Raw genomic sequence first — 15030 nt, 5'->3', positions numbered from 1 at the left:
CCATTCCAGCATGGTTGTTGGTGGAGTGGTCATGGGGAGCCCAGCCTATTTCTCTCCCCCTTGCAACAACTCCTCTAACAGCTCCCTACTGTTCCCAGTGCAGAGCCCTCCTCGCCCCTGAGATATTTTCTTTTAAAAACGTAGCCGTACTTTTCAAATACCTTTAAACTGAAAACAATAATTTTAATACCAGATGTGGTATAACTTCGGTTTATGTGACTCTAATTCCCCCCTTTTAATTCCACACATAGCTATAAATGTCTGTTTATCTCTAACATGTATCTCAGAAATACTTGTTCTTTACAGAGTTAAAGAAAACCATATCCACTTCTGTGTATTCTATGGGCTGCATAATTGCACCATCTCTCTTTCCAGCATCTCAAAATATAAATTGACAATATTTTTGGATTTACGCTGGCCTTTTGGCCAAGGAAAATTCAGCTCTTGTTTCAGACTTGCAGTCCAGAATCTAAAGAAACCTTTTTCCAGATCTTTGTTTGTATAGCTGTCAGACAATTACATGACTATAACCAATAACTGACTGAACTCTGGCATCTGGTTACAGCAATTGCTCCTAAGATTAAATGACAGAAAATGTCAATTACGTGCTCAGCATACAAATCATGTCCTGCATGCCTTACTTTTTGATAGATGTAGTTTGGACTGCACTGCACTTAACTGTCTATTGCCGAAAATTATAGCAATGGTTTCTTCTAGTTTATTCACCCATTTAAGCCCATAAATCACCAGTTTAGCTCCATGACACAAGTCTAAATAAGTGTACTCCTAGGTGTCCTACTTACACTATCTTGGTTTAGAAACTAGTATTATTACTTCTGTAAATGTTGCTGTCCTTCCTAGTGTTGCTGGGATGCTGTCTAACTAAAGAGACCCTCTTGAATAACAACCCGATTACCAGCCTCCAAAAGCCATTAAAGAACAGAGCCCCACACCCCTCTTCCCATTTCACTTGAAATGTCTAAAACCCCTCAAAGTCCACTGCTCTTTGTAATTTGACATGGCGACACATATCCAGTGCTATCTATCTTTACGGTAAGTGTGAGCACTATGAAAAACTTGTTACCCAGACTGAATTATCTCAGGCACATGCAGTCTTGAAATAACTGATCAGTGTAGTATGTCAGTGAGTGCAAAGAAGAGAAACACCATCAGCAAAGTCAACAATACTGTTGAACAACACTGTAACAGGGTAGCTCAACTCTTAAAGGCTGGAGGTACTGAGGCTAGCCAACCCTGACTACTCAAAAGGCACACCTGGGTTGGATCAGGTGGTTTCCTATATCAATCAGCAGGAAATTGCAAAGAAAGAGAGAGGCTCCTGTAGCAAAGATCCTGATGTCAGTGGAGTTTTGAGGCTAGAACCTAGTGAGTAGGAGGCTCCAGTGGGAAACCCTGCCTGGGTTTGGGCCAGGAAGCTGAACTCAGCCAAGTAGGGTCTGGGAGTAGCCTACTAAAGCAGGGAAGGCCTGGGAGTACAATGATCAGAGACTGCTAAGAGTGATCAGGCTCCAGCAGAGAGTCCTGGGATGTGGGGCTGAGGCTACAGGTGGGAAAGGCTGGGGAGTGATCTGACAAGAAGATAAAATGAATGGATTGTGTTTCAGCTATTTGAATTTTATTTGAGTATATTTTATCTGAATAAACACAGACCCGAAGAAAGGGGTGAGTGGAAAAAAGGGTGTGGAATTTGTTAAAAAGTCCCTTGGAAGCGAGGCAGGCTGCCTGTTGGGTGACCCCAGGCCAGGAGGGGGTGGTTGGGAGGCAGTGGGACAGATCACCAATACTATATGTAGCACCCTTCATTGAGGGATCTCAAAGAGCCTTGCAAACCTGCTTGTTGAATGTATTAATCCTTACAGGATTTCTTTGAGGCCCCATTTTACTGTTTGGGAAACAGAAGCATAAAGAGTTTAGTTGACTTCCCTCTGATCAGAGTAAATGAACTTGAGAGTCCAGATTCCTTATCTCTTCTAACCAGAGGACTACCCTGCTGTCCTTCAGATAATCCTAATCTCCTTCTCCTCTAGTGCTCAAACTCAAAAAGCAAACAAGAAGGAAGAGCTCTTGGGGAAACTAATCATTAAAGAACTCTGATTAAAAAAAACTCGTTTCCGGAGTCTCTAGTTGCAGGGATATGTATAGTCACATTGTGGGGTGCAATCCACCCCAGTAAGTGATTGTGTTACTGCCTGTAGCCCTGGGTGCCATAAATGCTCTGCTGCTGTAGCTCACAGCCTGAACACCAGTAGACAAGCAAGCACTGAGTGTCTCTGTGTTAACCAGCTGTGATTTAGCAACTCTGATTCTAGCAGCCTCCTTGTTACACTCCAGCCACACTCCAGTATCCACCAGCTTTTGTTACACCTGGCAAGAGGACCACAACGTGCCCCAGTCTTTCATTTTCACAAAACTCTGTGGTTTGCAGTTTCCAGCCCTGTCTTGGACCATGCAGAGGAATAATAGTTTATTTGGTCCTCTGAAGAGACAAAATGCCCAGCTTTATCATTTTAAGTGGCCTCACATCAAAAAAGATATATTGGAATTGGAAAAGGTTCAGAAAAGGGCAACAAAAATCATTAGGGGTATAGAACAGCTTTTGTACGAGGAGAGATTAATAAGAGTGGGACTTTTCAGCTTGGAAAAGAGGTGACTAAGGGGGGATATGATAGAGGTCTATAAAATCATGAGTGGTATAAAGTAAATAAGGAAGTGTTATTTACTCCTCCTCATAATACAAGAACAAGGGGCCATCAAATGAAAGGTAGCAGGTTTAAAACACAAGAAAGTGTTTTTTCACGCAACGCACTGTCAACTTCTGGAACACCTTGCCAGAGGGTGTTGTGAAGGCCAATACTATAACAGGCTTCAAAAGGGAGCTGGACGGATTCAGGGAAGATAGGTCCATCAATGGCTATCAGCCAGGATGGGCAGAAATGGTGTCCGTAGCCTCTGTTTGCCAGAAGCTGGGATTGGGTGACAGGGCATGGATCACTTGATGATACCCTGTCTGTTCATTCCCTTTGGGGCACCTGCCATTGGCCACTGTAAGATGACAGGATACTGGGCTTGATGTACCTTTGATCTGACCCAGTATGGCTGTTCTTATCATTCAAACACAGCACTGGGGTCATTCAGAAAAAAGTAAAGCAAGTTTATTAACAAAAGGAGATATGATTTTAAGTGATACCACGTAGACGGAATTAAGTTAGAAAGGGTTACAAACAAAAGTAAAAATACATTTTCTGATGCTAAAACTTTAACAAGTATTGTCTAGGTATCAGGTAAGATTTTTTACCACAAACTTCTTACAGCAAGATAGCTGACTGCCCCTATGGTCAAGATCTCGCCTCAAAGACTAAAGTGTTCAGTTTCTTTGTCATCTTAGGTGAAAAGATAACATGGGGCTCTTTGCCCTTTTTCTTTTATAGTCCAGTGAACCTTTGAAATGGATCCTTCTGAAGATTACCCTCCAAAGGAAAGTTCATTCAAGCTGTAAGGACAGAGGCTGGAGCTGAAAAAAATTCTGTGGGGTGGCTTCTCTCCAGCTTGTGTTTGCTAAAATGCAGATTGAGCTGTTTCTGCCCTCTGATTCAAATGAATTAGTGCTTGACATGTTTCAGAACAGCAGCCCTGTTAGTCTGTATTCGCAGAAAGAAAAGGAATACGAGTGGCATTTTAGAGACTAACCAATTTATTTGAGCATAAGCATAAGCCAATGGCCCTTTGTTGCAGCCTGGCGGCCTTGGGCTCCTCATCCCCCGCGGGCCGGCGGACAGGGCGCCTGGAGCTCAGGGCCTGTGAGTCAGCGCTGCTGGGCCCTCGGGGCGGCTCCGCGGCCCCTTCCCCGAGCAGGACCGGCGGGCGGGCTGCGCCACCAAACCCCTTCGCGCCCGCCAGAGCCCGGGGGCGAGAAGCCCCCGCCGCGCCACACTCAAGATGGCGGCTCGCCGCGCATCTCTCCCTGCCCCTTCCCGGCAGTGGCTTCCGGAGAGAGAGCGGGCGCCCGTCCCATGGTAACTGCGCCGCGCTGGGGACGCTAGCGGGGCTGTTCACACGCTTCCTGCCGCACAGAGACAACAACGGAGTGGGGCGGGGGTAAGAGAGAGAAAGGAGAACCCCGCCCCCCCCCTCACCGGGCAGAAGCCAGGTGCACCCCTCCCCGGTCCGCCCTGCGGGGCTGAGAGTGAGACGCCCCCCCGGCTGCATTGCCCGGTGGGGGGGTCACCCCCGCACTCCCACCCGGGGGGCTCCTCTCGCGGCGGGGTGTCTCGCGGGGTTGCCCTCGCCTCCACGGCGTGGTGGGGCCAGGGCTGCCCGAGCCGGCTGCCCCGCGGCGGGTCGGGCTCGGGCTGGCCCCTGGCCCTGAGCCCTGCCCGGCGTAGGCCTCACCGAGCCGCCCGGTCCCCCGGCGGGGGCCGGCTCCTGTTTCGGGGTGGGGGTGGGGGTGGGGGGAGTTTTATTCCGCTGCTCGTGACTCGCTGCCCGGCTGTGGGATGTGCCCCGCTCCGGTCCCTGCGCCGCCCTGGTCGGGGCAGCCGGTCTGGGGGGCGGCGGTGCCGTGGCCGGGCAGCCCGGCTCCGAGATGGGTTTGAGAGCGTCCCCCGGCACTGTCCCCGGGACACAACCCCAGGTGTTTCTGGTAGTAACGGCGTGTCAGCAACGTGTGTGGATGTGTCTTGAAACCGGCATATGTGGTATTGTGTTGGCTTCATGGCTCCCTCACTGTGTGTGTGCGCTGGAGTATCTGTTTCATGTGTAGGTGCAAGTGCCTCTTGGGGTAGCAATAGGGGTGGCCTTGGGCTTATCCGATCTCTTCTCCCTTTCTCCCCCATCTCAACAACAGTAATAACATTAGGGTACTTGGGTTTGTTAGGGATTTAGAAGTACTTCTGAGACAGATTTTCTGTGGATAGTATCCCATTGATAAGATTTTCCCATCGCTTGCCTAGTCTCCTCCTCCTTTTGTATCCCTCTTCCCAAATAGGTTGAAATTCTAGCTCAGGAAGACATTAGCAATGCCTCTGATACTTTAATTGGGGCTGCCACTGCTGTAGGAAAACTCACTGTAGGAAAAGTAATATTTCTATCTTTGCAGTGATTCTAGCATCAAGTTAGTCACTGATGGGAGTGATGGAGACCTCTAGTGTGTATGTGCAAAGTACTGAATACTTAGTGGTTGTCAGGTGATGGGGAGGGGGGGAAACTTACCTGACAATCACCTGGGTCTGAGATAGGACACAGCAATTATTATTCTATTTAAAGCAGTGCTAAATGAATAGCCTTGGTTCTTTCTTCTGTCCCTTATCTAAAAAGCCTTGCATAAGAAATGGCGTGATCTTTGCGTTCATTCCTAAATATGTGTGTACATTAAGGATTTAGTCTTTTTCATATTCATATTAAAGTGGATAGTTCTGAAATCTGATGAAACTTGAACATGCTTTTGGATGCTGGTTATGTTTTGAAATGTTACTCTCCTTTCCCACCAGTTTATATTCTAGGACACAATGTGGTTGAGAGGCTGCATGAAGGAATTAGAAACTGTGTACAATTTGGCAAGCTACTTCATTTTGGGACACATCATATCTCTGCTCTTGTGTAATAGTTTCTCATGACATCCTTCTCATGTAAAAGCAGTGCTTGAAAAACTTGAGGCACCTGCTAGTTAGGAGCAAATATGAAAGCTGGAGTGGGGGCACTGTTAAAGGATGATGTCCTGATGGAAAGAACAAGCTGTTCTCCCTTCCTTTCTCTGCTGAGAAGAGGAAGGGAAAGGGTGCTAGGATTCCTATTGTTCCTGGACTCTTGGCGGGGGCGGGGGGAATCTTATATTAGCCTTTGGGTATATGTCATATTTCTCTGAAACACTGCGCTGCTGTTCTACATACAAGTTGTAAAGCAGGTTAACATCTTTAGTTATGGCAAAAATACTCCTACAAGCACTAGGCCAGCAAATGCTAACACTCTAAGCACCTGGGCTGTCAATGGGACTACAGTACTCATACACATGCTTCACTTTAAATTAGGGCTGTCAATCGCAATTAACTCACGCAATTAACTAAAAAAAAATCACGATTAATTACACTGTTAAACAATAGAATACCAATTGAAATTTATTAAATATTTTTGGATGTTTTTCTACATTTTCAGAAATAATTGATTTCAGTTATAACACAGAATACAAAGTGTACAGTGCTCACTTTATATTATTTTTGATTATTTTTACAGTGCAAATATTTGTAAACTCAATAAATGGAATTTTTCAGTTCACCTCATACAAGTACTGTAGTGCAATCTCTTTATCATGAAAGTGCAACTTACAAATGTAGTTTTTTTGGTTATGTATCTGAACTAAAAAACAAAACAATGTAAAACTTTACAGTCTACAAGTCCACTCAGTCCTACTTCTCATTCAGCCAATCGCTAAGAGAAACAAGTTTGTTTATATTTATGGGAGATAATGCTGCCCACTTCTTAATTACAATGCACCTGAAAGTAAGAACAGGCGTTCACACGGCACTGTTGTAGCTGGTGTCACAAGATATTTACATGCCAGATGCGCTAAAGATTCATATGCCTCTTCATGCTTCGGCCATTGTTCCAGAGGACGTGCTTCCATCCTCATTAAAAAAATAATGCATTAAGTAAATTTGTGACTGAACTCCTTGGGGAACAATTGGATGTCTCCTGCTCTGTTTTACCCACATTCTGCCATATATTTCATGTTATAGCAGTCTCAGTTGATGACCCAGCATGTTGTTCATTTTAAGAACACTTTCGCTGCAAATTTGACAAAATGCAAAGAAGATACCAATGTGAAATTTCTAAAGTTAGCTACAGCACTCGAACGAAGACTTAAGAATCTGAAGTGCCTTCCAAAATCTAATAGGGATGAGGTGGAGCATGCTTTCACAAGTCTTAAAAGAGCAACACTATGATGCGGAAACTGCAGAACCCAAATCACCAAAAAATAAAATCAACCTTCTGCTGGTGGCATCTGACTCAGATGATGAAAATGAACATGCATTGCTCCGCACGGCTTTGGATTGTTATCGAGCAGAACCTGTCATCAGCATGGACACGTACTCTGGAATGGTGGTTGAAGCATCAAGGAACACATGAATCTTTAGCGCATCTTTGACATGTAAATATCTTGCGATGCTGGCTACAACAGTGCCATGCGAACTCCTGTTCTCACTTTCAGGTGACATTGTTAGCAAATAGCAGGCAGCATTATCTTCTGGAAATGTAAACAAACATATTTGTCTGAGTGATTGGCTGAACAAGAAGTAGGACTGATTGGACTTGTAGGCTATAAAGTTTTGCATTGTTTGAAAGGGAGTTGGTGCTATTTGTTGAATAGGTTGGAAGCAACAGAAAAACACATCAGCGATTATAGCATCATGTATTTTGCACAATATTTGTGATAGTAAAGGAGAAAGCCTTAGTGATGGGTGGGAGGCTGAGGTGCAGAGACTTGCTCCGTGATTTGAGCAACCAGCAAAGCATCTAATACAAAATGCAAACAGCCAGGACAGTATTATCAGGGATGCCTGTTGCTCTTATTTTGAGGCTCAGGCCTGAATTGTGCAGCTGTACATCCAGCTATTAACTCCTGGAAAGGAGGGGGGTTTGAAGTCTTTTGTTCAGTTCAGTGTAGTTTATGGGTGGTGGAAGTGCAACAGAGCCAGCACTCCCTGTTGCACCAAGTGTCTTTGCCTGAATGTGTTTGTAAAGCCCTATCAATTAGTGCAAACATAATTTTCTGTGTAAAATGAGCTGTCATCAACTCCATATGAACGTTTGACATTTTAAAAGGTTTTTATTAATCTGTTATGTAACAAGCAGAAGTGAACATTCAGCTGAAACAAAGCTGAAAAACAGCTTTTAATTATGACACAATATATTAAACAACAATCTATTATCTAACTACAAAGAACCCTTTCATTACATCATCAGTGAAACGAAACAGTCAAGTGCAACAGTGCAATGCAGGGCACAACACAAAGTGGGAAGGGGGTTACATTTACAGGCTAGTGCATGTCTTTGCTCAGTCTCTTCTGGTTTGTGGGCCTTCTGGTGTGGCATGCTGTGGTTTGAAGTTACAAGGGGCAATAGAGGGCTCAAATGAGCTGGGGTCCTAATTGCCCCAAATTGTTCTCTGTGCCCTCAGCTTGGGTCTGAGAGGGGAATGGCCTGGGAGTACTGCTGTGGGGTTACACCAGGGAGGTGTGTACTCTTGTTCCTTGTAGCCTGTATTGTTCAGGGGCTTCATAATATGGCTGGGACTGGTTTGCACTACTGTATTGCTGACTGCCCTAATAGTTAAATGCTGCAATAGGGCATTTCGGATTTGTGTTGTCCCCAGGACTTGCCTCTGCATCTCCCTCTTTCTATGCTGTTTTTGGACATGGCAGTGCTTTCCCTGGCCACTGCCACGCTGTCCTTTGCCACTGCAACAATCTCTCAGTCCTTAGATACTGCTTCCGACTCCCTGCATTTTTTGGGGGGCGGGGAGGGCCTCTGTAATGATGCCACAAACATTTTGTCACAAGCTTTCTCCCCTTCAGGTTTGCCAGCCATTCTGCTATTGATAAGGGCCCTGTCCTTGAGTCTGTCTCATGCAGATATAATTGCTGTGGTGGTATTTAAAAAAAAAAAAAAAAGGGGGGGGCAGTTACTGTTCCTAGTCCAGGGAGGCTCTGATAACTTTTTTTTTCACATGCATTTCTGCCTTTACCTCCTTGAGATTCTTCCATTCTGAGGATTCCCCGAGACTGGGTAAGTGGTATGTGCTGTGGGTTTGTTGTCTGTGCTTCATACGTTGTGTGGCTGGGGCAGGGATGGAGTTGTAAATTGTGTTCCTGGTCTGGCTGTGCAGCTTTGCTGTGCATTGGGTGTGCTTATGTGGTTTTGGAGGGGTTAGTGGGCTGAATCTGGGGTGAGATGGATAATAAGCACCTCTACATCCCCTTTAGGTTGTCCTGACTCTGGATGATGATACACTGAGGTGGGTGACTAGGAGCTGGTTGGAGGTGGATGGACAGGTGGAAAGTGAGGTCCTATACAATAAGTGTGAAATATGGACAGTATAATGGGACTTTGAGAGTATATGAAGAGAATGATATGAAATCTTTCTGCTGTCTGATGGATGGGATGAAAATGTTATTTCTATATGGAGAATAAGATGCCAGGGTTTCTTATCTGTAGTTTGAGACTGGATGTGGCTATGAGAGCAGAGTTAAGTTTGGTTTTTCATTTTGCAATGTGATAATTAAAAGACTATATGAACTGTGATTGTATTTGAAGGTATGCCTCTCCTCCCCTAGCTGTTAATTTCTACCTTAAACGCTAAAGTTTTTGTTGTAGCATAGTAGCAGCCATTACTTATGTAATAGGTGTGAGTGGGTCTTTTTTTAGCTCTCTTAATACTAGAGCTGATCAGAAATTTTGCAACAAAACATTTTTTCAGAAAGTGCTGATTCATTGTAGAGAGATGTTTTGATGAATCTACTACAGATTCGATTAAACTTTTGCCGAAACACAGGCAGGTTTCAGGGTCTTCAGCTAGGCAGAAAATCTGCCAACTCCTGGAGCCCTGGCTAGATAGAGCTGGGACTCTGGGTGCTGGCAGTCTCCCCTCCTTCCAGCAAGCAGCCCTGGGAGCCTGAATAGCAGTTGTGAAATTGACACAAAATAAATTTCAGTTTTGTTTCAGGAGCACTATATTTCAATGTTTCTAAAATAAAATTTTTTGGGGATCTTTGGTTTTGATGAGAAATTTTGGTAAATTTGCTTTCATTCTAAATCAGAAGGAAAGCAAATGTGTAAGTAGCAAAATCTGCGAATAAACCCCTTAAATTTCAGCCAGCTCTACATAATACAAGAAATGTGAGTTCAATATCAAGGTTATGCTTCTGCTCCCTCGATGATTGAGTGTGAGTTGGAAGCCTGGACGGGGTGAAAGGAGGAAAAGGAGTACTTGTGGCACCTTAGAGACTAACCAATTTATTTGAGCATAAGCTTTCGTGAGCTACAGCTCACTTCATCGGATACATACTGTGGAAAGTACAGAAGACATTTTTATACACACAAACCATGAAAAAATGGATGATTATCACTACAAAAGGTTTTCTCTCCCCCCACCCCACTCTCCTGCTGGTAATAGCATATGTAAAGTGATCACTCTCCTTACAATGTGTATGATAATCAAGGTGGGCCATTTCCAGCACAAATCCAGGTTTTCTCCCCCCCCCCCAAAAAAAAACAAACAAACAAACAAAAAAAAAAAAAACAAAAAAACCCCAACACTCTCCTGTTGGTAATAGCTTATCTAAAGTGATCACTCTCCTTACAATTCTCTCCCCAGAGAATGGCATGTCTAGCTCTCCTTGATTGGTGGGAGGGTCACTGAAGCAGGAACAAAAGAGAGTGAAATGAAGGGGTGAGCCCAGAGGGCCCCAGGAAGAAAGAGAAGGCAGTCAAATTAGTAGCTCCCAAAAGTCTTAACGTGTAAAAGGTGAGAAATAAGACAATAAAAGAACAAAGGTAAAACAACATATGCAAACACTTAACAGTTCTCATAATGTTACCCTTTCCCATGAGGAGGCTGCTGAATGACTCTCAGTAATGTTTCTCATATGTTAACTGTAGGTCTGAGTAGTATGCATTCCTTTTCCGCCAAACCCTTAAAACTGTGATAAGGTTGTAGAATTAATCAGACATCTGAGTTGTTAATATTGTTGAACATTAAATTTAGTGGTTATTTCAATAAAACGCAAAAATAACAAAGTACAGAGATCTCCAAATTGATCAGTAGCATTCATTTGGTTTAGCAACTGCTGCTATTCTCTAGTACAGTGACCGTATGCTATTTCTAACCTTTAGTGTGACTTGCTTGCCTGTGACCAGTTTTTATCATGTCAGCTGTTCTTTGGTAATAGTGTTTAACTTTTGCCGCACCTATAAGCGGGAGTAAAAGCACTTTTTTTGCTAAATCCTATATAAACAGATAATTTTCAGTTTGCAGCATAAGAATAGATTAAGAAGGCTATTTCCAACAAGATTACAATAATTTTTTTAGGCATTTCAGAACTAAACATTAATTATTGCTGCATGTGTAACACTTTGAAGATGTTAAGTGTTTATTATCAAAAAGTTGCGTGACAAAATCCCTCTTCAGCAGTAAGTAAAATATTTTATAACTTATTTTTAAGCTTTGTTGGCTTCTCAGTTCTAATTGTTTTTGCCCTCTTAAATGATCTTTCTCATGCAGTCTGTAAATTAATACACTTCTAATTTCTTTGTCACTTGCCTTTTAACATTGTCTCTTGGCTAGAATTGGACCGGAATTTTATGGATGCACATTCTGAATTTAGATTTTGTGGTTATAGTAACCTGAAAAGATGCTAATTGGGAAGACTGGTAATGCTATCTCTTACACAGCTTTGAAATTACATGGAATTATGCAAAATGAACTGTTAAATATCTGAGGAGTGAGGTAACTTTATTATAAAAGCTAAATATTTAACTTTAATCAGTTTGACTAAAATATATTTGAGATATTTTGTAGAAATAATAATGATCTGAAAAATATCTGAATTACACTTCAGTCATTGAAGACATATAGTAGATTTCATTCTTAGGGAAAGAGGCTACTTAGATAAGATGCACATGGGATAAAATCCTGAAGAGCTCTTATATATTAAGTAAAAAGAAAAGGAGTACTTGTGACACCTTAGAGACTAACAAATTTATTTGAGCATAAGCTTTTGTGAGCTACAGCTCACTTAAGCTTATGCTTAAATAAATTAGTTAGTCTCTAAGTTGCCACAAGTACTCCTTTTCTTTTTGTGGATACAGACTAACACAGCTGCTACTCTGAAACCTATATATTAAGTGTTGTTTCACACCTAACTGTTTAACCCCTCCCATCTGTCCTATGGAAGGGCAATATGAAGCCAACAGGGGAGGCCCTCAATCTTTCTTGAGACTAGAGAAAGTATTAATTCCATAACCATATGCTTAAAAAAACAAGATTAACAGCCTCTATTCAAGTTTAGAGAGGGGGTCTGTGATGCTTTGGGGTTCAACCCAGACCACTAAGGGGTTTTCACCACCTGCCCGGCAATTATGGATACCTTAAATGCTATGCTGCTGTGTTTCACAGCCCGGACACCAAACAGTCAGCCTTACAAGCATGTAGGTCACATACTGGCTTCCACCATCCAGTTACTTTTTGCAGTGTGACCCCATCCCCCAGTCCTGAGTTTCCCCCAAACCATCTGCCCTGTAGTGTCCAGCCCTCTCCTGGAACACTCCTAGAAGTTAAGTTCGCTGCTCCTTTAAAGAGACAGTAAACAGCAGGAGGAGGGCAGAATGGAGAGCAGTGGTAGCCTGAGCACACTGTGCCCATGAGGAGAAAGGAAGGAGCCCCTCATGGGCACAATGTGCTCAGGCTAGCAGAGCTATTGAGTGTCTGATCCACTAGTTTACTGTCTGCTGGGAAAGTGACTAATCTGCATGTAAAAATGTTGAATGCAATGATAGACTGGCATGTCCATCCTGAGGCTGAAAATGGAAGTAAATCAGCCCTCCGCCCTATTAAGTTTACTTTCTGGGCGCAGGTCTTGCTGCCCATAATATATCCTATAATCTTATGTGGTTAGAAAACATTGGCACGTATAGAAAGTGAAATGTTTCTAATACACACAAAGATACCCAGGTATAGTTGTATGTCTTTCTCTGTCTTTCATGCCCAAATAAGAGCTGTTTACTCATGATCTGCTGCACTAAAGAATATTGATGGAAATTGTTTTCCATAAAAACAGACTAACTCAACACAATAGTGAAAACAGGTTTGATCATAATTAGGTCTTACACAGAATCAGCATATGCAATACATAAGAATGACTTGAATATTGTAGAGCACCAATTAATCATAACACTTGTAAATATTTGCTGTGATTGTTAGTACCTGGATGCCTCTTGCCTCTATTCTCATAACTTTTGTCAATGGTCACCATATGCAGTTGAAATGGTAGGGAAGGAAGCTTTGGCCCTAATGGAATGAGACTTACGTTCTACTTGCTTGCATCAGAAAATATGTATATTCCTAGTTAAGCATGCATTCCAAGCAAAGAGAGCTTTCTTATCTTTAGCCATAAATAACATTTATGAAATCAAGGTCATTGCTGCTCGAGGATTGTCAAGAATCAACATAGACCTCCAGTGCTTTTTTTCTTGATCTAAGATTGGCAAGGAGGTTGCAAACACACTTCTAATGTGGACTTCATAATAGTCCTCTATGCCATTGGCATCTCTAGAGTAGATGAATGCACTCTTATTGGATGTAAGTACAGGGCATATTTCTAAAGTACCTGGTGCCACAGCTAGTACTATGCTTCTTACTCCTATTCCCAAAGTAGGAAGCTCACCACTCAGATGCATTTGAATAGAATATTGGTAAGTGTCTTGTCTAAGATCAAGAGCATATAACTGTACCCACAGTACCATCATCTTCCTGTTACTCATACTTGTCCCAACAAGGAGTGGACTTTAAAAAACAATACTTTCAGAAAGATGGACATGGAGCTATATGAACCTCTTTGCATTTAGAGTTGTATGTATTCAAGCTATCCAACGTACATAGAATCTCATGACACCAACATAATTAAAAGAAGACCCTTTACACCCATAAAAACTTCTCTAGGGCTTCCATGGTAATGTCACATTTAACTTTGCATTTCTTTACTGTATCAAAAACTTTAATTTATTTTTGCCATAAAATATTTTTTCCGGACTGGAAAATGTGGAAAGTCTGCATTTGTCTGTATCTTGAAATCGTTTGATAGTTAAATGTTTGTACCTGATTAAATTTCTAGTTAGGGGATGGAATATCAACAGTGAGACTAGACAAAGCAGATTAAGCATGGAAACTATTCACATAAAACTTCAATTCACCTGGAATGTGAGGGGTATACTATATCTCAAATTACGACTGTGCTGAAGGGCTGGGCTGAAATTGAAGATGTGATTTTAAAAATCCCCCTTCAAGTCTTTTATTACTTTCACAGCCATAAATTACTGTCAACTGTAATAGGTACGGTGGGTTCTCTGACACCTCCAGTTTCAGAGAGTGAAGAAGTTTCTAGACTTGCAATAAACTTTTGGATAGATTTTGTGTCTCAAATTTAAAAATGTATTTAATATAGGTTTTTTTCAATCTAAGATATTTATATGGCCTTCATTATGATAATATTTGAGCACCTCACAGTCTTCAATGTGTTTATCTTTAAAAGACACCTGTGAGGTACAGAAGTGTCATCCCTGTTTTATAGATAGTCTCTATGCCATGGTTCCCTAAGGCCAGGTCTACACTACCGTTTACTTGGTATAATTTACTGTGGCGGTTCAATGACAAGACAGAACACAGCTTTTAGCAAGCAAGCAGGCTGGTCTCTAACGGGCTTCTGCCTGTCAGCTTTCCACCTTCCCCTTTATTCTCTCTCTCTCCCCCCGCGCATTACATTCTCCAACAGATAAAAGGAATACATTGGCTTTGTTTAACATTCTTATTTACCAATTTCTATCTACCGCATTCCTTGCTCTCGGGCCTTGAGCCCAGTCCTGGGAGGCTTCCCATGGTTCATATCATCTTGGCGAGATTCCAAGGTTGATGCCCTTGAAAGAAGCTGTGTGTGCACTACTCCTACACAACACTCCGGGTGTGCCCTGAATGTTGCCAAGCGCATAAACCTTTATGAATCCTACAATTTACGTTGGCTCAGGGGTGTGAATTAGCTACCCTGCCAAGCAACGTAAGTTACACTGACCCAAGCACGGGTATGGACAGGGCTATGTCGGTGGGTGAGCTGCTACCACCTCTCGAGCAGGTGGATTTATTATGCCGTCAGCACAGAATGTCCTGGAACATGAGATGTACTACAGCAATGCAACTGCAGTGCTTCTAGTGTAGGCTAGCCCTTAGTTAAACTCCCACAGGAAATCTGT

The 15030-nt window shown here is 42.7% G+C and overlaps 1 protein-coding gene across 3 annotated transcripts in view; it reads left to right on the top strand.

Annotated features, from left to right (window-relative positions):
• Window positions 1-3931: 3931 nt before the first annotated feature.
• Window positions 3932-15030, top strand: part of DISP1 (dispatched RND transporter family member 1) — a 164663-nt gene continuing 153564 nt past the window's right edge. Inside the window, exon 1 of one of the 3 annotated variants that reach the window (XM_074949211.1) lies at window positions 3932-4034. The gene's annotated coding sequence lies outside the window, so the exon portion shown is untranslated. Of the gene's footprint in view, window positions 4117-15030 lie in introns of all 3 variants that reach the window. The other 2 variants (XM_074949210.1, XM_074949213.1) reach the window with 2 other exon arrangements.

This window comes from Natator depressus, chromosome 3, assembly GCF_965152275.1.
Source record: "Natator depressus isolate rNatDep1 chromosome 3, rNatDep2.hap1, whole genome shotgun sequence".
NCBI classification, from domain to species: Eukaryota; Metazoa; Chordata; order Testudines; family Cheloniidae; genus Natator; species Natator depressus.
The sequence above is the reverse complement of the archived record's forward strand: the minus strand, read 5'-3'. Positions and strand labels throughout refer to the sequence as shown.